A 12,156-nucleotide genomic window follows, 5' to 3' on the forward strand; every position below is an offset into this window, starting at 1 on the left:
GCCACATTTCTATCTCTGACCTTTAACTCCAACCTCTGTTGCCACCTCTTTAGATAGAAAACCGAGGTTTGGACTATTTACTCAGCTGTGAGGTTAGGCTCAATACTATGTGCTGCCTCGGAAGCTGGTGACACCAGGAAAGACGCGAATGGCCTAATTGCAAATCCCCTTCCTACTCTGCCTCCTTCCATCCTGTCATGTATGCAAATAACCCTCCTTATCAAGGGGACCAGGCTGAATTCCTGCTTGTCTCTGAGTAGTGGGTTTCGGTTTTCTGCCAGCCTGCAGAATTATCCAAATAAACCAGCCACATACATCCTCCCACGGAAACCAGGAAGCACTGCATCCTCTTCGGACTAGAAAGCCTGAGTCCCCAGCCCCTGCTTGCTCACTCTGTTCCTGACTGCAGCCTCCATGTGGCTGTGTGGCAGGCGAGGTCCTCATCCCTTAGAATGTAAGCATATGTGACCAATAAGTGGCTGTTGTCTTATCTGCCTAGTGTCATGTGTTCAGCCAGCCCCCTAACTAGAGGGGACAGGGATCCTTTCCTCACCAATGGGATGAATATGAGGTGTTTATTTATTTATTTTTAAAAGATTTTATTTATTCATTTTAGAGAGGAGAGAGAGAGGAGGATCAGGAAGCATTAACTCCCATATGTGCCTTGACCAGGCAAGCCTGGGGTTTTGAACCAGCGACTTCAGCATTCTAGGTCAACGCTTTTATCCACTGCGCCACCACAGGTCAGGTGAATATGAGGTGTTTAAAATAAAAAGTTACCATTCCATGAAATTTCCCCAACACCTGGTGTTGCCATACCTAAACTTTTAGCCAATCTATTAATGTCTCATTATGATTTTAATATTTATTTTCTTGATCACTCATGAGATTGAGCACTTTTTCATGCTCCTTGTCCATTTGCGTTTTTCTTTGGTGAAATATCTTGTGGCAGAAACTGATTTGCTGTGTTCATCAAAGTTGTGTCCTTTTTCTGCTGGCCCCACAGCTAAATCACATTTCCTATTCTCCCTTGCAGTTCTGGGAGCCTGTGGCTGAGATCTAGCTGACGGAATGTGGGGGGAAGTGACGGGAGCCATTTCTAGGCCTGGCCTTGAAAATTCTCCCGCTCAGGAAGTTCTCTCTTCTCCTTCATCTGCTGAATGTGTTGATATCCAGGGTGCCTTTGGAGGCCACATGGTGAAGAGAGCCAAGTGTCTGACGGCTTGGGTACCTGAGTGACTTTGTGGAGCAGAGCATCCTCTAATGGGGAACATCGATATTGGACTTCACCTGAGCAAGAAATAAACTTTTACAACTTCTATTGGATGTGGCACTGAGATTTAAGGGGTTAGTTGATATAATTGTTAGACTACCTAAACTGATTTCTCAATTGGGCCTTTACTTAAATTTTTTTTTTCATTGATTTGGGAGAGAGAGAGCAGGAGAGAGAGAGAGAGAAAGAGAGAGAGAGAGAGACATAAATTCATTGTTCGTTCTACTTAGTTGTTACATTTAGTTGTGCTCTCATTGGTTGCTTCAGATGTGTGCCCTGGCCAGGGATCAAACCCGTGACCTCGGCAGTGTGGGAATGATGCTCTGTCCTCAGAGCCACCTGGACAGGGCGTGGGGCTTTTCTTTCAATTTATAATTCTTTTTGGATCCAAGTCTTTTATCAGTTTTATATGTTGTACATATATTCTTTTCTTTTTTAATTTTTGCTTATTGATTTGAGAGAGAGAGAGAGAGAGAGAGAGACAGGAACATCGATATGTCCCTGCATGTGCCCTGACCAGGGATCGAACCAGCAACCTCTGTGCTTCAGGACAATGCACCAACTGAGCTATCCAGCCAGGGTTCACATATATTCTTTTTTTTAAATTTTTATTAATTTTAATGGGGTGACATCAATAAATCAGGGTACATATATTAAAAAAAAACATGTCCAGGTTATCTTGTCATTCAATTATGTTGCATACCCATCACCCAAAGTCAGATTGTCCTCCGTCACCTTCTATCTAGTTTTCTTTGTCACATATATTCTTTGTGACATTTTTGAACATGCCATGTACGTATAGCCATGTTTCTTTACTGCACCTGCACTGAAACGTCCCCAACTAGACATTCCATGACTAAGTCCACCTTGATGTTCAGGCGTGAATTCCCTTAATAAGGATAGATTTAATGCTTTGTTTAGGGGCACATTGCTCTGAGAACAATGCCCAGTGTGTCCCCATAAAGTCATCTCAGAGTTGTCTTTTGACTGGCAAGTACTGATCATTCAATTCGGTCCGGTAACAAAACCCAACTGAGTCTTTTTGTTTAGTCAGAAGCTCCCTAGGGCCTTTCTGGGCCATGCATCAGGTCACCATGCAGCGTGGACTAGTGGCAGAAGCTTGTAACTCACAGAACGGCACTTACACCCTTCACTGCCCTTCTGATTTGTTGTCCAGAGAGCCAGCTGGAGAGCCGGCTCAGGGCCGGGTTGGGCGGTCCTGCAGGCCTCTGGGCTCTCTCCTCAGCCTCTGCTCACTGGGCTGAAATGGGGAAGCGAGTGAGAACAAAGCCCTGGGGGGTGGAGTGGCCAAGCACCGTCTTTCCACCTCAGGTTGTGTCTTCTGATCAGGCCCCTGGTTACCTGGGTGACAGGAGTCAGTCTTGGGCCTTTGAAGAGGCCCCCTAGACAGAATGCTAATTTACTCCTCTGCAATGCTCCCTTATTTTCTTTTTTTTCCTTTTTGTAACGAGGTGCTGCTGCCTGGATTTAAAGGGACTTTTTCTTTTCTTGGCCTTTCTGAGTGGTTTGTTTTTTTTTTTTTTTTTTTTTTTTTCATTTTTCTGAAGCTGGAAACAGGGAGAGACAGTCAGACAGACTCCCGCATGCGCCCGACCGGGATCCACCCGGCACGCCCACCATGGGGCGACGCTCTGCCCACCAGGGGGCGATGCTCTGCCCATCCTGGGCGTCGCCATGTTGCGACCAGAGCCACTCTAGCGCCTGAGGCAGCGGCCACAGAGCCATCCCCAGCGCCCGGGCCATGTTTGCTCCAATGGAGCCTTGGCTGCGGGAGGGGAAGAGAGAGACAGAGAGGAAAGCGCGGCGGAGGGGTGGAGAAGCAAATGGGCGCTTCTCCTGTGTGCCCTGGCCGGGAATCGAACCCGGGTCCTCCGCACGCTAGGCCGACGCTCTACCGCTGAGCCAACCGGCCAGGGCCTCTGAGTGGTTTTTAAGGTAGTGTTCCGATGAAAACAAAAGATGATTCTGAAGGTGTCTGGGTCCTCTGGGAAGCTGACTCCCCAGGCCCCAGGGCTTGGCAACAGCAGGCTGGGGGGTATGTCCTGCATCCCCAGGGCAGGTCTGAGGCCATGTGGAAGGGGCTGTCCCATTACCGGGAGTGTGCTGGAAGAGCCCGGATGCCTCCTCACACCATGTCCTGAAAAGTCCAGATACTCAGGGATTCCAGTCTTGGCTCCATGAGGCTTTCTATTCCTAGACCTCAATCATCTGTAAAATGAATGGCTTTCATTTTTGCTACATTTTCACACACCCCTCTAACTGTTATATACTTTCATATTTGTTGTGGACTGAGTTGTGTCCCCCAAATTTATTTGTTGAAGCCCCAATCTGCAGGGTGCTTGTGTCTAGCCTTCGAGCCTTTAAGAGGTAATTAAGGTTAAGTGAGGTCGAAAGGGTGGGGCCCCCGATGCAATAAGACTGCACCTTTCTAAGAGGAGGAAGAGAGAGACACATACACTCTCTCCCTGTGAAGACACAAGGTGAAGAGGCCATCTGCAGGCCAGTATGGGGGAGCCTCCCCAGAACTCAACGATGCTAGCACCCCGATCTGACTTCCAGCTTCTCCAACTGTAAGAAGATAATGTTCTGTTATTTAAGTCACCCAATCCGTGGCATTTTGTTATGGTAGCCTCAGCTGACTAACACAATCTTGTTTAATGGACTCATTTTGTTTGCTTGAATACACCTGTGAAAAGGAAACTTGACGTCTCCTCAGTAAATGAAAAATCAATAGCTTCACTATTAATAGAATGAATCAGCGCTGACCAGACACAAGGTCTCGGGCCCAGGATATTTTTAGGGGCCTAAAAAAAATGCTTTTATTTCATTTTATTTTAAAAGATTTTATCTATTGATTTCACAGAAAGAGGAGGAGGGCGTGGAGAAGTATCAACTCATAGTTGCCTCACTTTATTCATTGTTTGCTTGTCGTATGTGCCTTGACCAGGCAAGCCCAGGGCTTCACACCTGTGATCTCAGCATTGCAGGTCAATGCTCCATCCACTGTGCCACCACTGGTCAGGCAAAAATGCCTTAATTTTAATTTCTTTTAAAATTTACAGAAAAAATATAATGAATCTTATCTGGATTATATTCTTTCTTATATCAATGCAATAATAAAATGTAACTTTTAATTTTTTTAATGGAATAAGAGATCCCTGCAAGACAAAAGTGCCCAGGACCCCTGAATGTCAGAATGCAGCCCTGAATGAAGGTGCCTTTAAAAGGAATGCCATGAGGAATTAAATCCCAGAAGAGAAAGTCCATATAGTCATATTGACGAGATAGAGGCAGGGCTACGATTTCATAAATTGACAACCAAATTTGTCATTTGATTAAATTGTTACTTCAGATGAAACTTGCATTACTTCTCCTGTGAGTGTATTGTTTTCTGTAGAGTTGCTTTCATACAGATTATTCAGCAAACTTCAGGTTTCAGAGAATTATTTTTGCTCTATAAATCTAGGCTCTATGTACCACCATTTTGTTCAGTAAAAGTTATGGTAATATGAAAGCAAAAAAAGAAATACGCAGAACAAAACTATTGGATTTAAGTTCAGTCTCCTAACTTAGTCATTCTTTTTTCTTTTCTTTTTTTTAAAAGATTTATTGATTTTAGAGAGAGAAGAGAAAGAGAGAAAGTGGGTGGGGAAAAGCAGGAAGCATCAACTCGTAGTAGTTGCTTCTCATATGTGCCTTGCTCAGGTCGCTGTGCTTTCGAACCAACAACCTCAGCATTCCAGGTTGACGCTCTATCCACTGCACCACCACAGGTCAGGCCTAACATACTCATTCTAACATGATGATTTGACCGGAGTGGTTGCCCTGATACTGCTCCGACCCTGTGCATCCTGAGCTTTGTGTGAGCTTACTCAAGGCTATGGTTTGAGCAAGCAGGAGATACACTCCATTCTGCATCGACTCAGAAAAATGTCCTTTTGGCTATGTCTAAAGGTCAGGACCCACTTCATGCTCCCTAAGGAGCCATCTACAGAAAGCCTAAGGTACTGCTGTCTTTTTTTTTTTTAAATAATTTTATTTTTTTAATGGGGCGACATCAATAAATCAGGATACATATATTCAAAGATAACATGTCCAGGTTATCTTGTCGTTCAATTATGTTGCATACCCATCACCCAAAGTCAGATTGTCCTCTGTCACCTTCTATCTAGTTTTCTTTGTGCCCCTCCCCCTCCTCCTTTCCCTCTCCCCCCTCCCTCCCGTAACCACCACACTCTTATCAATGTCTCTTAGTCTCACTTTTATGTCCCACCTACATATGGAATAATGCAGTTCCTGTTTTTTTCTGATTTACTTATTTCACTTCGTATAATGTTATCAAGATCCCACCATTTTGCTGTAAATGATCCGATGTCATCATTTCTTATGGCTGAGTAGTATTCCATAGTGTATATGTGCCACATCTTCTTTATCCAGTCATCTATTGACAGGCTTTTTGGTTGTTTCCATGTCCTGGCCACTGTGAACAATGCTGCAATAAACATGGGGCTGCATGTGTCTTTACGTATCAATGTTTCTGAGTTGTTTTTTTTTTTAATTTTTATTTATTTATTTATTTATTTATTACAGAGACAGAGAGAGAGTCAGAGAGAGGGATAGACAGGGACAGACAGACAGGAATGGAGAGAGATGAGAAGCATCAATCATTAGTTTTTCATTGCGCATTGCAACATCTTAGTTGTTCATTGATTGCTCTCTCATACGTGCCTTGACCGCGGGCCTTCAGCAGACTGAGTAACCCCTTGCTGGAGCCAGGGACCTTGGGTTCAAGCTGGTGGGCTTTTCCTCAAACCAGATGAGCCGCGCTCAAGCTGGCGACCTCGGGGTCTCGAACCTGGGTTCTCTGCATCCCAGTCCGACGCTCTATCCACTGCGCCACCTCCTGGTCAGGCTGTTTCTGAGTTTTTGGGGTATATACCCAGTAGAGGGATTGCTGGGTCATAGTTCTATTTTCAGTTTTTTGAGGAACCACCATACTTTCTTCCACCATACATAATGGTTGTACTACTTTACATTCCCACCAACAGTGAATGAGGGTTCCTTTTTCTCCACAGCCTCTCCAACATTTGCTATTACCTGTCTTGTTAATTACAGCTAATCTAACAGGTGTGAGGTGGTATCTCATTGCAGTTTTGATTTTCATTTTTCTAATAACTAAAGAAGATGAGCATCTTTTCATATATCTGTTGGCCATTTGTATTTCTTCCTGGGAGAAGTGTCTGTTCATGTCCTCTTCCCATTTTTTTATTGGATTGTTTGTTTGTTTGTTGTTGGTTTTATGAGTTCTTTGTATATTTTGGATATTAGGCCCTTATCTGAGCAGTTGTTTGAAAATATCATTTCCCATTTAGTTGGCTGTCTGTTTATTTTGCTATCAGTTTCTCTTGCTGAGCAAAAACTTCTTAGTCTGATGTAGTCCCATTCATTAATTTTTGCCTTCACTTCTCTTGCCTTTGGAGTCAAATCCATAAAATGCTCTTTAAAACCCAGGTCCCTGAGTTTAGAGGTACTGCTGTCTTGTGGGCAGCACTAAAGTAGATCTTCAACCTCCTCAACACAAAGGCATCCTTACTGGTAGAGAACCACATGGGGTGAACTTAATGGGACTTTCTCAGCAAATGGAATCATAGGAGTCCTCTGCAGTGAATGATTCTGAAGGAGCCCTTTCCTGGAATCATAGCCTACTTGAAAAAGAAATTTATATATAGACATTAGCATAAATATATTTATATATGTATCTGTATATCCTTCTACTTGGAAGATTCTTATGGTGTAAATCAGGAACAGCCTTCTCTGCATGGACAATCCCATAATAAGACTCAGGAATCAAGACAAAAGGAATTGGTTTCCAGGGGTCTGAGCCTTGCTGCCCAGACAAGTGTTGATTCATTCATGCTTTTTATGATTTGCACCTTGGCAGAAGTTTTCATATTTCCTATGCTTTTTTTTTTATTTGAATGACTCAATTTTTTATTACTAAGAATAGCACATTTGAGTACATTTAGAAAAATAGAAAAAGTAGAAATTGCTATTAATCTTGGGCATTGAATAAGCAAGCGATGGTATCCCAATTCTTTCCTTGATTAGGAATGAGGTTAAATATTTGTGTTTTTTGAGTAGCTGTGTTTCCTCTTTGATCAAATGTTCATGTTCTTTGCCTTTGTAGTACTCATTGGTGTTGCTCTGTTTTTCATATCAAGTTATGAGATCTCTTTATATAATAAATACAATTTAACTGGCAACAACAACAAGAAAAGATGAAGAAACGCATGAAGAGGGCATAATGCTACTGTTAGTTGGTTCTACCTGATGAACTCTTGGTGCCTCCTCAATCCTCTGTGCCTCCTCATTCCTGTTGAAAAAGAACATCAGCATGCATGGGTAGGAAAGAGGGACAAGCACCAAACTAATACATTGTTCTTGAGAAACCAAGAAGGGTCAGAAGAAATGGAAAAAGGTCAAGTTTTCTCAATCTGTAACTGACTGTGATTTAGTACCACCTAAACTGGCTTGACACCTCTTCAGTGGGTTCATCCAGTACATGGGGGACACTGGATTTGATGATGATGGTGATGAAGATAAAAATGTTGATTTATTATATTATTGTGGTCCGGGGTTAGCAGTGCTCACTGCATGCCAAACCCTGGGCTTGAATTTTTCAAATTAAAATCTCATATAATCCTCACAAAGACATTGAGAGCAAGGTATTATTATCTCTATTTTAGGGATAAACTAAAGCTTAGAGAGGTTAAGTAACTTACCCAAAATAAGAGAAAATATCAGTTTTAAATCTGGGTCTGATGACCCTGAATCCCATGTTCTTTATGGCTAGGTTATGCTTATTTCTGTCTTCCTCTTTTTAGTTAATTTTCTTAAAAAACATATTATATTTGTTTATAGCTTTGAATGAATACTGATTTACGTGGAAGGAAAATTTAAAAGTACAAAACAGTGGAAGGAAAGTCTCCTTTCCACCTCATCCCAGGGTACCCAATTTCCCTCACAGAATGGATAAACTGCTTATCAGTTTCTTAAGCAGACTTACAACTTAGTCTACAGCTCATTAAAGATAATTTTTAGAAAAAGGCAAATTTATGACCCTTGTACAAATATAAAATAAAAGCAAAACTTTATTCTTCTTATTAATTGATGAGGGAACCAGGCAGATATCAGAATAAAAGAGAATCTGAAACAGACATTTATAGATCAAAATGAATATATAAATAAAAGCAAAACTACTTTTTTCCATGGGGTGGGGGTAAAGGAAGTTAATTAAATCTCTACTGGACAGAAAGAATAGGGCTCAGCAAAAGAAACCATCAACAAAATGAAAAGACAACATACTGAATAGGAGAACATTTTGCCAAAGTTACATCTGATAAGCAGTTATATCAAAATTTTTTTTTATTTCTTTTATTTTTTTTTGTATTTTTCTGAAGCTGGAAACAGGGAGATACAGTCAGACAGACTCCCGCATGCGCCCGACCGGGATCCACCCGGCACGCCCACCAGGGGGCGACGCTCTGCCCACCAGGGGGCGATGCTCTGCCCCTCTGGGGCGTCGCTCTGCTGCGACCAGAGCCACTCTAGCGCCTGGTGCAGAGGCCAAGGAGCCATCCCCAGCGCCCGGGCCATCTTTGCTCCAATGGAGCCTTGGCTGCGGGAGGGGAAGAGAGAGACAGAGAGGAAGGAGGGGGGGGGTGGAGAAGCAAATGGGCGCTTCTCCTATGTGCCCTGGCCGGGAATCAAACCCGGGTCCCCCGCACGCCAGGCTGACGCTCTACCGCTGAGCAACCCGGCCAGGGCCTATATCCAAAATTTATAAAGAACTTATACAACTCAACACTAAAATAGCAATTCAATTAAAAAATGGTCAAATGGTCTGAGTAGATATTTTCTTTTCCAAAGACAATATATGGATGGCCAATAGATATATGAAAAGATGCTCAATGTCACTAATCATCAGAGAAATGCAAATTAAACCACAATGAGATATCATCTCATACCTGTCAGAATGACTATCATCAAGAAGTCAACAAACAACAAGTATTGGCGATGATGTGGAGAAAAGGGAACCCTTGTGCACTGTTGGTGGGAATGCAGATTGATACAAACACTGTAGAAAGCAGTATGGAGTTTTCTCAAAACATTAAAAATAGAACTGCCTTATGATCCAGTGATTCCACTTCTGAGAATATATCTGAAGAAACCTGAAACACTGATTTGAAAGAACATAAGCACCTCTATGTTCATTGCAGTGTTACTTACAATAGGCAAGATTTAGAAGCAACTCGAGTGCCCATCAGTAGATGAATGGATAGAAAAGCTGTGGTACATTTACACACTGGAATACTACTTGGCCATGAAAAAGAAGGAAATCTTACCTTATACAACAGCATGGATAGACCTGAAGAGTATTATAACAAGTGAAATAAGCCAGTCAAAGACAAATACTATATGGCCTGACTTGTGGTGGCGCAGTGGATAAAGCGTCAACCTGGAACTCTGAGGTTGCCAGTTCGAAACCCTGGGATTGCTTAGTCAGGGCACATATGGGAGTTGATGCTTCCTGCTCCTTCTTCCCTTCTCTCTCTCCTCTTTAAAATGAATAAATAAAATCTTTAAAAAAAAAAGAAATGACAAACACTATATGATTTTGCTTATATGTGGAATCTAATGAACAAAACAAACAGACAAGATGGAAACAGATTTATAGACGCAGAGAACAGATTGACAGCTGTCAAAGGGAGGGGGGTTGGGGGGCTGGGTGAAATAGGTAGATGATTATCTAACCGCTATGTTGTACACCTGAAACTACTACAAAATAATACTGAATGTAAATTGTAATTGAATAATACAATTTAAAGTTCTTTTTTTAAAGAAAGGAATGAGTTTGCATGCTATCAGTTTCTACAATTTACAGAATTGTAAAATAACTCAAAGACAATGAAAGGCAGACAGTCGGAAAAGGGTGAGTTGTATGTAGATGGAGGCAGGGTAGTAAGAAGCTAGGAAAATTCCTTGGCAAGTGGAATGGGGAAGCTGAGACAAGATAATTAAACAAAGCCAAACAATTTGAACAACTTACAGGTAGCTAGTGAACCGCAAGACCTTATCTTTCCTAACCAAGGACACTTATATCTCTCCTTCTTAACCAGAGAATAAACAGTTTACATCATCCTGGTCAGGGAAATAGGTAACAGAGACCCAATTAGTGCTATCTGCACCAGCCCAACCCAAGGATGAATGAAGTCAGGTGAAAAAAATAACAAAAACCAGACTAGAGCCAGACAGACCCGAGATAAAAGTAAAGCAGTGAAGCTGACCAGAGAATGATTCCGAACTCCCCTACACGCTAATTTTGATTAATCAACATATTGAAGAATGCACCTGGGAAACTAATGAATATTCTGGTTAAGACCCTCTCCTGAGACCTCCCCTAGGATTCCTGCCCACAGAAGAGAGATAAAAACCCTCAAGACAAAGAATGCCAGCAAGGGTTCTCTCTGGAGTAGCCCATGCCTTTTCTCAGGTATGAACTTTTTTACTTTCTCCTAAACTCTAAGTGTCCCCATGATACTTGCAACCAGGGGAGCAGTGGGCAGTAGCAGATTATCCCTGGTTAACCCCCTGAATTTGTCTTCAAGACCCTCTTTTTCTTTGACTTTCCAGTGAGCCAAAAGCAGTCACGCCTTGGCTCACTTCTGTCACTATGACTCAGTAAGTTCACACAGCCCAGTGTGGCTCACTTCTTTCCTATATGTTTCTAGAGAACCAAAGCAGCTCTGCCTAGGCTCTCTCCTACTTTTCTACCTTAAAGCCCTTCCTTTGCCTCACTGCCCAGCTTTATAGATGTACTCTCAAAATCTCTTGGACTCGTGTTGTGAAATGTTTCCTGCACAAAGTCAAGAATCCACATATGCCTGACCAGGTCGTGGTGCAGTGGATAGAGCCTCCACCTGGGATGTGGAGGACCCAGGTTCAAAAACCCGAGGTCATCAGCTTGAGTGCAGGCTCATCTGGCTTGAGCTCGGGTTGCTGGCTTGAGCCCAGAGGTCACTGGCTTGAGCAAGGGATCATAGACATGACCCCACGGTCACTGGCTTGAGCCTAAGGTCTCTGGTTTGAGCAAAAGGTCAGTGACTCAGCTGCAGCCCCCCACCCTTCAAGGCACACACGAGAAAGCAACCAATGAACAACTAAGGTGCTGCAATGAATTAATACTGCTCATCTCTCTCCCTTCCTGTCTGTCCCTCTCTCTGTCTCTCACTAAAAAAACAACAAAAAAAGAATGCACACACTAAGGGCTGGCCTTAGGCAGACCTACTCTAGGCCCAGCCCCCTTCCAGTGTCAAAGGCAACTTTTTTCCCCTCCCAAACTGCTAACTACTCAATTAGGTTTATAAGTATCCTCCAGATTCTTCTCTAACACACAACATACATGTATATTCTGTTGTCTTTATTATTTTTATTTTTCATTTAAAAAAATTTTTTTAATTTTTCTGAAGTGAGAAGCAGGGAGGCAGAGAGACTCCCACATGTGCCTGACCCGGACCCACCTGGCAAGCCCACCAGGGGGCAATGCGTTGCTCTGTGCAACTGGAGCCATTCTAGTGCCTGAGGCAGAGGCCATGGAGCCATCCTTAGCACCCGGGCCAACTTTGCTCCAGTGGAGCCTTGGCTGCGGGAGGGGGAGACAGAGAGAAAGTAGAGGAGGAAGGATGGAGAAGCAAATGGGCACTTCTCCTGTGTGCCCTGGCCGGCAATCGAACCCAGGACTTCCACACACCGGGCCGACGCTCTACCACTGAGATAGGCAGCCAAGGCAAGTATAATGTTGT

Source organism: Saccopteryx leptura, chromosome 1, assembly GCF_036850995.1.
Source record: "Saccopteryx leptura isolate mSacLep1 chromosome 1, mSacLep1_pri_phased_curated, whole genome shotgun sequence".
NCBI lineage: Eukaryota > Metazoa > Chordata > Mammalia > Chiroptera > Emballonuridae > Saccopteryx > Saccopteryx leptura.